The 13,380-nt window shown below is 60.8% G+C and overlaps 1 protein-coding gene and 1 non-coding gene across 2 annotated transcripts in view; one reads left to right on the top strand and one right to left on the bottom strand.

Moving 5' to 3' along the window:
• The window catches only part of LOC120375390 (zinc finger protein 420-like), a 141,169-nt gene that overhangs the window by 13,022 nt on the left and 114,767 nt on the right, over positions 1 to 13,380 (top strand). The window lies entirely within an intron of this gene.
• LOC120376406 lies at positions 9,123 to 9,307 on the bottom strand. The gene has a single exon (XR_005587286.1). It is a non-coding gene; the product is annotated as a U2 spliceosomal RNA (small nuclear RNA).

The raw sequence follows: 13,380 nt of genomic DNA on the forward strand, positions 1-13,380 counted from the left end.
CGTGAACCCGAATACTCTCTCAGTCCTCAAAGAGAGACCTGGAGAAGGAGACTTGCTGAAGCAAAGCCACAGGGTCTCTGAGGTTTCCCTGGCCCCTCGCCCCTGTCCTGCCTGGCTGATGTCAGCATCTCTCTGTGAGGTCACCACCTCCCCACCACCTTTGACCAATAGTCTGAGGTCCTGCAAAAGGCCTTTGTGATGTCACTGCCTGTCACGGACTCACAGATCGTGCCCACTCTTGGCCCTGTGCGGTCCATGGGGGGTGCCCCTTTCAGTGCGACAGCTCTTGGCGGGGGTCCACTCTCTCTTGGGGTCAGGCCCCTCCACCTCCTGGAGCTGCCCCTCTCTGAGCCTTAGCACGTCTGTCTCTCGCCGTGGGCCCCCTCAGGGAGTCCACGCGCTCTGGACCCCCTGGGCCTCCTCACCCCCGAAGGGGTTGCTGCCCCGTTCTCTAGCCCGGAGCGACTCTCAGCCAGCGTAAAACAGGAGGGTTTATTGAGCATTGAACACAGCACAGGAAACTCTCAGGGCCTCAGGCCTGGCCTCCCTCAGCCCAGCACATCCCAGTCCCCCTGCAGCCAGGTGGGCTCTGCCTGCTTCCCCTCTCCAGCCCAGAGCCCCCCTGCTCCCAGCTGGGCCTCCGATATCCCCGGCCCCAAGCCCCACCTCTGTCCATTGTCTTTTCTCCAGGTAAACAGGGTTGCCTGGGCCTCCTCTCCTCTCCGTCCCCCTCTGGCTGGAACAGGTTGGTCACGGGGTCCTCTCCCCGCAGCCCATTGTCCTCTCACTGGCCAGAACTGGCTGTGACTCCTGAGCTGGGTCTCCGGGTCACCAGGTCACCGGGTCACCAGTCGCTGGGGTCTCCATCCTCCAGGCCATCAGCCGGGGTCCCAAGTCCCTCTCCGGTCTTCTGTAGCAACAAACTCCCTTTCCCCTCACCTCGTTAAACCAGTAACACCTGGGAACACTGAGTCCCACTCCCTGTGCATGCAAACCACTGGAAAACACAGCAAACCCTAAGAAAATCCCCCACTTCGTCACAGAGCCCAGCACCTCTCCTCCTCTGGGCACCTAGAGCAGAGGCGGCTGGTGCTGACGGCTCCAAGGGAAGGCTTAAAAGCCACAGAGCAACTGAGGTCAGGGCCAGAGGAGGGCAGGACCATGCCTAGGTGTGGCCTGCAGACAGGCACAAAACACCCAGCCAGGCTGCTCCCTGCCATGCCAAACCCCACTGAAGGCCACCCACAGTGGAGCATGCGGGGTGGCTGCTGATGCTCTGTGGCCAGCATCAGAAGACGGTAGGAAAGCAGGGCCAGCCCACCTGGTGGGGCCTCTGGCTGTTCCCACTCTCCGTGCTCACTTTTGCCGTGGGGCAGGAGATTTTACCCCAAGAGGCTTTTCCCCAGCTGGCAAGAAGCAGAGAAACACCCAGGCTCCGAAGACGCTATGTAGCAAGAACCCTCCAGCACAGGGACAGGCGCACACGCTAGCCCGGGCAGCCGCCCATTTTCTCTGGCAAGTCAGGAATGGCAAAGGCGAGACTGGAAGCACCTGGGGCTCATGCCCCAGCCTTTGTGACGCCCACCCCCCAACTCCTTCCCGGGGCTCTAGCTGAAGCCAGAGCATTGGCCTGAGCGGCCAAGAAGAGGTTCCAGCCCTGAAGGGAGCAGGACTGTCAGCACAACAGTGAAACTGCACAAGCACAACCACGAAGGGACTCGACCCCTCGATCGCTTGATCCGCAGTCAGACGCCTTATCCGTTAGGCCACGTGGTCACACAGAAAAAGGCCCTCCAGGCACTTCTTTGGAAAAGGCCGACACTGACGCATCCGACGAAGTGGGGATTCACCCACGAAAGCTCATGCTCCAATACGTCTGTTAATCTATAAGGTGCCACACGACTCTTTGCTGCTTTTGCAGACACTGTGTTTCTCAGGTCAGCTACTGAGGGGGGCAGAGACTCTCTGGGCACAAGAAGTCGAGTTCCCAGCGACACGTGAGACTTAATTCTCTGGAGCCAGGTACAGGGCTTTGGCAGGGAGGCTCGGGCATGGGGGGTTGGGGTGCAGCGGACGGACCGGCTGTCTAGGTGCAGAGATTTAGTCTCCCTGAGGAGGAGGAGGAGAAATCCTGCTGACAGGCAGTGGCCAGGGCCGGTGCAACCACTAAGCGAACTAGTCGGCCGCCCAGGGTGTCAAGTGGTTGGGGGCACCAAAAATCGCACTCAGGGGAGGCCGGGGAGTGGAGGTGAGCTGGGGCAGGGGGCTGGGGGAGGTGCGGGGGGAGGGCTGCCCACAGCAAGTAACGGGGCTGGGGGTGTGTGTGCAGGGGCACCGCTCCCTGTCCCAGCTCACCTCTGCTCCGTCTTCTCCCCTGAGCACGCCGCCCCCGCTCTGATTCTCCTCCCCGCCCAGGCTTGCGGCACTAAACAGCTGATTGGCACCGCAAGCCTGGGAGGCAGGAGAAGTGGAGCGGCGCCGGCGAGCTCAGGGGAGAAGGCGGAGCGGAGGTGAGCTGGGGTGGGGAGCTGCTGCAGGGGGGGCTGCCCGGCTCGTCCCCATGGCCCCCGCCCCTGCACTCACTGCATGGTAAGTGGAGTGACCCAGCCCCAGCCTGGTCCATTCCCCTGGCTCCCAGCCACGCCACCGGCAAGTGCTGTGGTGCGGTTCCCCCCCGCCCAAGCTTGGGAGCCAGGGGAGCAGAGCAGGCTGGGGCCCCAGGCCTGTGTGGGGGGAAGCAGAGGGGGGCTGGCCCCAGGCCATCATGGGACATGGGGGGCTGGCTACTTCCTGCGGGAAGTGGAGTGACCCAGCCCCAGCCTGCTCTGCTCCCCTGGCTCCCAGGCTTGTGTTGGTGTTGGCTGGATTTGTGCGGGTGTTTGTGTATATTAGCAATTGTGTGTGTGTGGCTGGATTCATGCATGTGTTCATGTATGTTTGCAATTGTGTGTGTGTGCATGCTCTGCTGCCCTCTGCCGGCATGACAACCGTTTCTCCGTTTGTCACAGCCCCCATACCGTCGACCCCGGTGGTGATTTCCCCATCTTACAAGGGCTGGCTGGCCTGACCCTTCTCCCCTCTGCGGAGTGTGGCGGGGGCTGCAGCTCACCCCCTGTGGGGCAGGAGGGCCAAGGTGCGGGGTGCTGGGCTCCGATGCACCTGGAGAGCAGCTCAGGTGAGGCAGGGCAGGGCGTGTGGTGTCCGTTCTGCATTGCCTGGTGCTGGGCCATTGCACAATCCCCAGCCACGCCACACACGTCCCGAGAGGGGGCAGGGGGCCAAGCAGATGATCCTGCATGAGGGGGTCATTCTCATGGGTAGCCGTCCAGTGGCAGTGAGTTCCACAGGCCTTGGCACACGCTGTGTGGGGCAGGAGGTCCTTGTATTTGGAGCAGTGGGAGTGAACTGTGTGCGGTTGTGTCTCTGAGCACGACTGCAAATATTATGGTGTGGGGGGGTGATTGTGAGTGTGGCTGGGGGTGTGATTGTTTCTCTCTTTGGGGGTTGGGGTAGCATGTCCCTCTGGGTGTGTTGTGTGTGAGTGTTCTTGGGACTGTGTGAGTCCCTGGGTGCGTCAGTGCGTGTGTGTGTGTGTGTCTGTCTCGTGCAGGGGGCAGCAGGGACACACGCGTCTCCCCTGGGCCAGCTTGGACACTGTCCCGTCACGACCCGGCCCAGCGCTGGTGCCCCCACACGGGGGTGGGCAGTGACCGGGCACAGCGGGGGGGGCAGGGTTTTGGGGCGGGCACAGCAGGGGAGAAGGGGCAGGGCTTTGGGGCGGGCACAGCGGGGGCAGGGGCAGGGCTTTGGGGCGGGCACAGCAGGGAGGGCAGGGCGGGGCTTTGGGGCGGGCACAGCGGGGAGAAGGGGGCAGGGCTTTGGGGCGGGCACAGCGGGGGCAGGGGCGGGGCTTTGGGGCGGGCACAGCGGGGGAGAAGGGGGCAGGGCTTTGGGGCGGGCACAGCGGGGGCTGGGGCAGGGTTTGGGGCGGGCACAGCGGGGGCAGGGGCAGGGCTTTGGGGCGGGCACAGCAGGGAGGGCAGGGGCGGGCTTTGGGGCGGGCACAGCGGGGGCAGGGGCGGGGCTTTGGGGCGGGCACAGCGGGGAGAAGGGGCAGGGCTTTGGGGCACAGCGGGGGCTGGGGCAGGGTTTGGGGCGGGCACAGCGGGGGCAGGGGCAGGGCTTTGGGGGCGGGCACAGCAGGGAGGGCAGGGGCGGGGCTTTGGGGGCGGCACAGCGGGGGGCAGGGCTTTGGGGCGGGCACAGCGGGGGGCAGGGGCAGGGCTTTGGGGCGGGCACAGCAGGGAGGGCAGGGCGGGGCTTTGGGGCGGGCACAGCGGCGGGCGGGGCAGGGCTTTGGGGCGGCACAGCGGGGAGAAGGGGGCAGGGCTTTGGGGGCACAGCGGGGGGGGGCAGGGCTTTGGGCACAGCGGGGGCAGGGGCGGGCACAGCGGGGGCAGGGGCGGGGCAGGGCTTTGGGTGGGCACAGCGGGGGCAGGGGCGGGGCTTTGGGCGGGCAGAGCGGGGCAGGGGCGGGGCTTTGGGGCGGGCACAGCGGGGGCAGGGGCGGGGCTTTGGGGCGGGCACAGCGGGGGCAGGGGCAGGGCTTTGGGGCGGGCACAGCGGGGGCAGGGGCGGGCTTTGGGGCGGCACAGCGGGGGCAGGGGCACGGCTTTGGGGGGGCACAGCGGGGGCAGGGCAGGGCTTTGGGGGCGGGCACAGCGGCAGGGCAGGGCTTTGGGGCGGGCACAGCGGGGGCAGGGGCAGGGCTTTGGGGCGGCACAGCGGGGGCAGGGGCGGGGCTTTGGGGCGGGCACAGCAGGGAGGGCAGGGGCAGGGCTTTGGGGGCGGGCACAGCAGGGGGCAGGGGCAGGGCTTTGGGGGCAGGCACAGCGGGGGCAGGGGCGGGGCTTTGGGGCGGGCACAGCGGGGCAGGGGCGGGGCTTTGGGGCGGGCACAGCGGGGGCAGGGGCGGGGCTTTGGGGGCGGGCACAGCGGGGGCAGGGGCGGGGCTTTGGGGGCGGGCACAGCGGGGGCAGGGGCAGGGCTTTGGGGCGGGCACAGCGGGGGCAGGGGCGGGGCTTTGGGGCGGGCACAGCAGGGAGGGCAGGGGCGGGGCTTTGGGGCGGGCACAGCGGGGGCAGGGGCGGGGCTTTGGGGGCGGGCACAGCAGGAGGGCAGGGGCGGGGCTTTGGGGCGGGCACAGCGGGGGCAGGGGCAGGGCTTTGGGGCGGGCACAGCAGGGGGCAGGGGCAGGGCTTTGGGGGCGGGCACAGCAGGGAGGGCAGGGGCAGGGCTTTGGGGGCGGCACAGCGGGGCAGGGGCGGGGCTTTGGGGGCGGGCACAGCAGGGAGGGCAGGGCGGGGCTTTGGGGCGGGCACAGCAGGGAGGGCAGGGGCAGGGCTTTGGGGGCGGGCACAGCAGGGGGCAGGGGCAGGGCTTTGGGGCGGGCACAGCGGGGGCAGGGGCAGGGCTTTGGGGGCAGGCACAGCAGGGAGGGCAGGGGCGGGGCTTTGGGGGCGGGCACAGCAGGGGCAGGGGCAGGGCTTTGGGGCGGGCACAGCAGGGAGGGCAGGGGCAGGGCTTTGGGGGCGGGCACAGCGGGGGGTCGGGGCAGGCCGGGGCGGGTCTGTCTGCGGGGTTTGGAGCCGGGCTCACCCGGGGACGGGGAGGGTGGGAGTCGGGGGTGACACGTGGATCCAGCCCCGGGCAGAGCCAGACCCGGCCCCGCCCCACCAGCCGCTTTGTGGGGAGGGGCGAAGCGGCGCAGCACGTTCCTGCGCGGGGCAGCGTCACACCCTGCACCGGGGGGGCGGGGCTCTCTGGGGCGGGGCGTGGATGAGGAGTTGCGTTGGGCGGGAGGTGTCAGGTGGACCCAGGGACCCGCCCTCACCTGGGCTGGAGAGAAGGAGTTCTCTCTCTCTCTCTCTCTCTCTCTCTCACACGCGGCCTCTATGGGAGGAGGGGCCGTAACTCGTCACTTCGCCGCGCCCCTCCCCGCTCCCTGATTGGCGGAGACAGCGCGGGACAGAGACTCGGCGCGTGGGGGGAGGGCCCGGTTCCCTCCCCGAGGCTGCGCTGCCCGCCCCGGCGCGCTGCCGTTGGGATTCGAATCCCCTCCCGCCCCACTGTGACCCTCCCGCCAGCCCCGCCCCCGGCGTCCCCTCCCCCACCCTGTCCGCTCTGCCCGGCCTTTCCCTTCGCCCCCGCCACCCTGCCCGCAACCTCCTCCCTCTCCCCCAGCGCCCGCCCCTAATTCCCTGCAGCCCATTTCCCCACGGCTGGGCCCCACTCTCCCATCCCCCCACTGCCCCAGGGTGGGGGGTTCCTCATCTCCCATCTCTGCTGCCCCCAACCTGCCGGGTTCCCCTCCCACCCGCCCCACCCATCCACTCTGGGCTCTAAATCCCACATTCCCACAATGCACCTCGGTAACCCCACCCTCCTCTATCCCTAATCCCCCTAGTCCCTGCCCTGGGGTCCCCCTGGACACCCCAACCCACAGTCCGGCCCCCACATACATCCCAGTCCCTCATTCACACGCTGAGCTAGTCCTTCAGGGGCCCCCACAGCCCCCCAAACTCCCCATCCAGGAGCCCCATGGGCCTGTGGCTGGGAAGTGAGGGAAGCTCCCACGTTCGCTGGGCTGGGTGTGGGTGTGAATCTTTTCCTGGCTTGGGTGTGCTGAGCTCACAAAGGGTTTTTGCTCCCTCTGTCCTCCCCTTATGCAGCCCAGGTGGGGAAGGTGACCTGGATGCAGGGAGCCCTGATGTCGCTCCTTGCTCACCCCCTCACAGCCCCCTAGGGGGGCACGGAGGAACACTGGGGGGAGCAGTATCCGCTCATCACCGCTCTCTCCCCCTTCTCTTCCCCTCCCTCCCCCCATGTTCCTATGCTGGGAGGGAGCAGGGAGAAATCTGGGCACCACCCCAAGCAGCACTCCCCTGCCAGCCGGGAGCAGTTTCTGACTTTACACCAGCAGCACACACCTCTCTGCCACCGTACAGCACCACCCTTGACCATGGTACCCCTGGGCAATGCCCTGGTGGCACCCACCCCTAAGGCTGGCCCTGGCTATGGGCTTCAGAGGGAGTGACCAGACCAGGCGGCCATGGAGAGCTCCAGCCCCTGTTCTCCCCTCCCAGCTTCTAGCAATCAGAGGCCAGGGACATGCTTCCATGCTGATGGCAGGTACTGCTCGATAACGAGCCAAAGTACATTCATATTCCTCATCTGAGTCAGATGCCACCCACCGAAGATTGATTGTCCTGTCTAGTGGTTCGGGTTCTGTAGTGTCTGCATCAGCATGTTGCTCTTTAAGGACTTCTGACAACATGTTTCACACCTCGTCCCTCTTGGATTTTGGAAGGCGCTTCAGATTCTTAAACCTTGGCTCGAGCGCTGTAGCTGTCTCTAGAAATCTCACGTTATACCTTCTTTGTGTTTTGTCAAATTTGCAGTGAAAGTGTTCTTAAAGTGAACATGTGCTGGGTCATCACCCACCACTGCTATAAAACAAAATATACGGCAGAATGTGGATAAAACCATGGAGCAGGAGACATACAGTTCTTCATCAAGGTCTTCAGTCACAAATTAACACATTATTTTTTTAATGAGCGTTATCAGCATGGAAGCATGTCCTCTGGAAGTATGCTGGCTGAAGTATGAAGGCATATGGATGTTAGCATATCTGGCACGTTAATACCTCGCAACGCTGGCTACAAAAGTGCCATGAGAGAGCCTGTTCTCACTTTTAGGTGACGTATACAAGTCACGGGCAGCATTATCTCCAGTAAATGTAAACAAACCTGTTTGTCTCAGCAATTGGCTGAACAAGAAGTAGGACTGACTGGACTTGAAGTTTTACATTGTTTTCTTTTTGAGTGCACTTATGCAACAACAAAAAAAATCTACATATGCAAGTTGCACTTTAATGATAAAGAGATTGCACTACAGCACTTTATATTTTACAGTGTAAATATTTGTAATAAAACTATAGTGAGCACTGTACACTTCATATTCTATGTTGTAATTGAAATCAATATAATTGAAAATGTAGAAAATCAAAAAATATAATAAATTTCAGTTGGTATTCTATTGTTTAACGATGTGATTAAAATTGAGATTAATCATGATATTTTTAAAGTTAATTGCGTAAGTTAACTGCAATTAACTGACAGCCCTAGATTTGAATTTTTCTGTCCCATGCAGGACAAGCTGGAATATCCGTGTGCAGGGAAAGAGCCTGGGGGGAATTGTGCTGGGAAATTATTTCCTGTTCTGACATGTCCCCAATTGCCCTTTTTGCCCTAACAGGCTGCAGTGCAACATCCATGTTTTGCTCCAGCTCATTCCGTCCTCCCGGGGCAGGGGAAGGGAAATGGCTGCGGTGGAGCCAGTTGAGGGAGGGATGATCAGGGAGTTGCTGGCAGGTTCCTTGGCGGGAGAAAGGGCAGTAAATACATAGGGGGTGGGAACTTCCAGGAAGGTTGGTCTGGGTGGGAGAGGGCAGGAAATCCCCAGGGTGGGGGACAGGGTGTGACAAACCTGCTGGGATTTGTTTACTGTGAGGCTTCAGCATTTCTCAAGTGTGGCCACCAGGGGCTTTCGTTGTGGCCACAGCCTCCTGGGCTGTAATTGAGGGAGTGCGGTGGGGCTCAGGCTTCAGGCTTCTGCTCTGGGATGGTGGGCGGCAGGCTCAGTCAAGATACATGGAGCGTAGGCTGGGTGGGGAGAAGTCTGTGTAACTCATCCAGTTATTGATAGACATGTGACTCGAATATTACCAATCTGTGTTCCCCACACACACACACAACCCCCTCCCCAACCAACCAGCTCCCAAACAGACCCTCAGTCTGGAAAGCATTTGTCCCTCATATTGTTGAAAAGACTCACAGCAAACAGAAGAATCCCAGCTTTTAAAACAATCCTCCAGCAAAACAAAGAAACTCACATCCGTAGACTCAGAAAACACTCCTAAGAAATTTTAACAATATGTTGTTATGAAGAAACCAAAGTGCTAAAGAGACCTGATTTTTCAACTACTTTAAAAAAATCTTCTCAAATCAGCATCTTTAGAGTAAAACTTCTTCTGCTTTTCTAACCAGACAGTTCTCCCCAGAAGGAGAGGCACTGGTCCTGGAGACACTGCAATACCAGGTCAATGCATGGGGTGGACAGAGCAAGCTCCTATACCATCCCCTTGTTTCAAAAATCAATTTAATATACAGTCCTCAAATAAAGGACCTATCAGATATTAAACTGATAAGAACAGATTTAAAGTTTATTAGAGAATATTTAAAAATAAACGATATAAAGTGTTTGAGGCGTCAGTTATTGTGTCATTGGGGGTAACATACAGGTTGCGGGGGGATGTTAACGTTTTGCTGTTAGGCAGCATATACATATACACAGTCTGTCATGTCCCCAATGCGGGGTATACGGTGGGTGGGTTCAAGGTACAGCCAGCAAGCAGTGAGGGCACATCACTCATACAAACAGGTAATGGATAGTCGTGGGCATGAATAAATGAGCGGACTGGGTAATGGTGATAGGGTGCCCCTCACAGGGCAGAGTTCAGTTTGGTTGGTTCAGGGGATAAAGTCCAACAGGGGAAGTTTCCAGGTCTCTTCCCCCTTGTGGGTGCGGGGAGTCACGCCGGCTCACTCTTGGTATTGACGGTGGCCGGTGACGTGCTCTGTGTAAATGTCTCTGGACCACCGGATAGCGTCCGAGACCATACACTTTTGATCTTAGCTCCAAGGAGCCGAGAAGCGATGCTGAGAGTCTGGAATGCTAGGCAGCCGCTCTTCCCCCACTGCTTTCTACTTCAGCACGAGGAGCTCCCTGACACGCACCAAACACCATTCACGACACTTGATAACTAGGTAACTCGAAGTGATGATCACTTCCCCGAAGTGACTCCACTGGAAGAATTCAAAGCAAGAGCCCTTAACACACAGTTCTGTTCAAAGACAGAGAAGTCTTTCACCCTCCTTCCTCTTGCAGGTTTCCCTGTACACGCCTAATTTGCATAAACCCACCCACTGACCTGTGACTAACACTCTCTCACTGTTAACTCTTACAGCAAAACAGGCCAAAGAAACCCTATGCAGGCGCTATCCCGCAGCCCCAATGCTCTTTTCTGCTCCTTCTCAAACGTACAGTCATCAGGCAGACATAAGATAGTTTTGCTCCATACCAGTCCAGTTCCTTGCTGTTTCTTGTCTAACCACTGCACACATATGGTATAACCCTACCCTGAGCTGATTCCCGACTTTTGCGCTCAATATAGGAAAACAAGTATTGAGAGAGAAGCTGTGCAGGGAAGTCTTCCTCAACTTGCACTCCACTCCCCAAGGGCCTTTCGGGCTCTTCTGTGGACTTCAGGTTCCATTTGATTGCCAAGGTTTGTGGTCTTATTAATTAGCCATCTCCTAATGCAAGGATGCTACATGACAGACTAAAGATCGATTTTCCAAAAGAGCTGAGAAACAGAACTAAAGCTGAGCACGAGGTGTTACATTTACGTGAGCATCCAGAATCTGACTGTGCCCTGGCAAGTTCAATGCTTCCGAAAGAAATCAGAAAATAAGGAGCCCGTCAGGTCCCCCTGCTACCACCCAGATCTAGTCAATCTGCAGGGAAATAAGGAAAAAGCGATGAATAAAGAAGTCAGGAAATAACAAGGAAATGAAGAGGTTTCTGTCCAATTTACCATCTTCTCAGCTACCAATCAAAGTTAAAGACCTAAAGTCGACCTATCGGCATAAGTACAGATGGTTGGATGGAAGTTAAAAGGAGCTGCTGTGGCAAGTGTTAGGAGCCTGCAAGCAGCATGCAGATCGTTTAAAAATGCTGCAATTAGAGGCTGCGACAAAGTTCCTCCTCTACCTAGGTGGGTCCTGTGCTTATTGGCAGATTTGCTCACCTCAGTGATCTTCCCCTCTGGTGGAACCCACAGTCTGGGTCAACTCCTCCTGTGTCTGATCAGGAGTTGGGAGGTTTGGGGGGAACCCAGGCCTGCCCTCTACTCCGGGTTCCAGCCCAGGGCCCTGTGGATTGCAGCTGTCTATAGTGCCTCCTGTAACAGCTGCATGACAGCTACAACTCCCTGGGTGCTTCCCCGTGGCCTCCTCCCAACACCTTCTTTATCCTCACCACAGGACCTTCCTCCTGGTGTCTGATAACGCTTGTACTTCTCAGTCCTCCAGCAGCTACACCCTCACCCTCTCAGCTCCTGGGGCCTCTTGCTCCCAGCTCCTCACACGACACCACAAACTGAAGTGACTCCTTTTTAAATCCAAGTGCCCTGAGTAGCTCTGCCTTGATTGGCTGCAGGTGTCTAATCCTCCTGTCAGGGCTGCGGAAAGCCCCAGGGCGGGTGCAAGGAAGTTTTGGGCCCTAGGTGAAACTTCCACCTTGCACCCTCCCACCCAGCTAACCGCATCTGTCCGTTCCCCCACCCCCCGCAGCTAACTCAGCCCCCCACCCGGGGAGCCCCCCTGCAGCAACTACTCCCCCATCCCCCCGTGGCAGCTACCCCTGCCTGGGGAGACTTCCTCCCCACCCCACCCCCTGCCACGGCAGCTACCCCTGCCTGGGGAGACCTCCTGCGGACATGGGGGGCAAGTTTGGAGCAATGTTGGTGGTGCCCAGAACCCGCCCCCAAACTCTGCTCCCAACTGCCTAATGCTCTGGGTGGGGTCTCGGGTGGTGTAGGTTTGGGGTGCAGATCCTGGGGTGGGGATTAGGGTGCAGGAGGGGTGCAGGCTTTGGGATGGAGTTTGGGGTTGGGAAGGGGTATGTGGGAACGGGGAGGGGGTGCACCTTGTGGGGAGGGAGTTTGGGGATAGGAGGGAATACAGGGGTGAAGGCTGTGGGGCTGAGGATGAGGGATTCATGATGCAGGAGGGGGCTCAGGGCTGGGGCTGAGGATTAGGGTGCGGGAGGATGAGGGGTTTATGCTGCAGGGGGGCTCAGGGCTGGGGCTGAGGATTAGGGTGCGGGGGGATGTGGGGTTCATGGTGCTGGGGGGCGGGCTCGGGCTGGGTCTGTGGATGTGGGGGCCGGGGGATGAGGGGTGCATGCTGTGCGGGGGGTCTCAGGGCTGGGGCAGAGGATTAGGGTGCAGGGGATGAGGGGTTCATGCTGCAGGGCTCAGGGCTGGGGCTGAGGATTAGGGTGCAGGGGTGAGGGCTCTGGCTGGGGCTGAGGATTAGGTGCAGGGGATGAGGGGTTCATGCTGCAGGGGCTCAGGCTGGGGCTGAGGATTAGGTGCGGGGATGAGGGGTCCCTGGTGCGCAGGGGGGCTCAGGGCTGGGGCTGAGGATTAGGGTGCGGGGGGATGAGGGGTTCATGCTGCAGGGGCTCAGGGCTGGGGCAGAGGATTAGGTGCAGAGGGATGAGGGGTTCATGCTGTGCAGGGGGCTCAGGGCTGGGGCTGAGGATTAGGTGCGGGGATGAGGGGTTCATGCTGCGGGGGCTCAGGGCTGGGGCAGAGGATTAGGGTGCGGGGGTGAGGGCTCTGGCTGGGGCTGAGGATAAGGGTGCGGGGGATGAGGGGTTCATGCTGCAGGGGCTCAGGGCTGGGGCAGAGGATTAGGTGCAGGGGTGAGGGCTCTGGCTGGGGCTGAGGATTAGGTGCAGGGGGTGAGGGGTTCATGCTGCGCAGGGGGCTCAGGGCTGGGGCAGAGGATTAGGGGTGCAGGGGTGAGGGCTCTGGCTGGGGCTGAGGATTAGGTGCAGGGGATGAGGGGTTCATGCTGCAGGGGCTCAGGGCTGGGGCAGAGGATTAGGGTGCAGGGGTGAGGGCTCTGGCTGGGGCTGAGGATTAGGGTGCAGGGGATGAGGGGTTCATGCTGCGCAGGGGCTCAGGGCTGGGGCTGAGGATTGGGTGCTGGGGTGAGGACTCTGGCTGGGGCTGAGTATTAGGGTGCGGGGGGATGAGGGCTCAGGGCTGGGGCTGAGGATTAGGTGCGGGGATGAGGGGTTCATGCTGCAGGGGCTCAGGGCTGGGGCTGAGGATTAGGTGCGGGGATGAGGGGTTCATGCTGCAGGGGGCTCAGGGCTGGGGCTGAGGATTAGGGTGCAGGGGATGAGGGGTTCATGCTTCAGGGGCTCAGGGCTGGGGCTGAGGATTAGGGTGCGGGGATGAGGGGTTCATGCTGCAGGGGCTCAGGCTGGGGCTGAGGATTAGGGTGCGGGGGGATGAGGGGTTCATGCTGCGCAGGGGCTCAGGCTGGGGCTGAGGATTAGGGTGCGGGGATGAGGGGTTCATGCTGCAGGGGCTCAGGGCTGGGGCTGAGGATTAGGTGCGGGGATGAGGGGTTCATGCTGCAGGGGCTCAGGGCTGGGGCAGAGGATTAGGGTGCGGGGATG

Source organism: Mauremys reevesii, linkage group 12 (genome assembly GCF_016161935.1).
Source record: "Mauremys reevesii isolate NIE-2019 linkage group 12, ASM1616193v1, whole genome shotgun sequence".
Lineage (NCBI taxonomy): Eukaryota > Metazoa > Chordata > Testudines > Geoemydidae > Mauremys > Mauremys reevesii.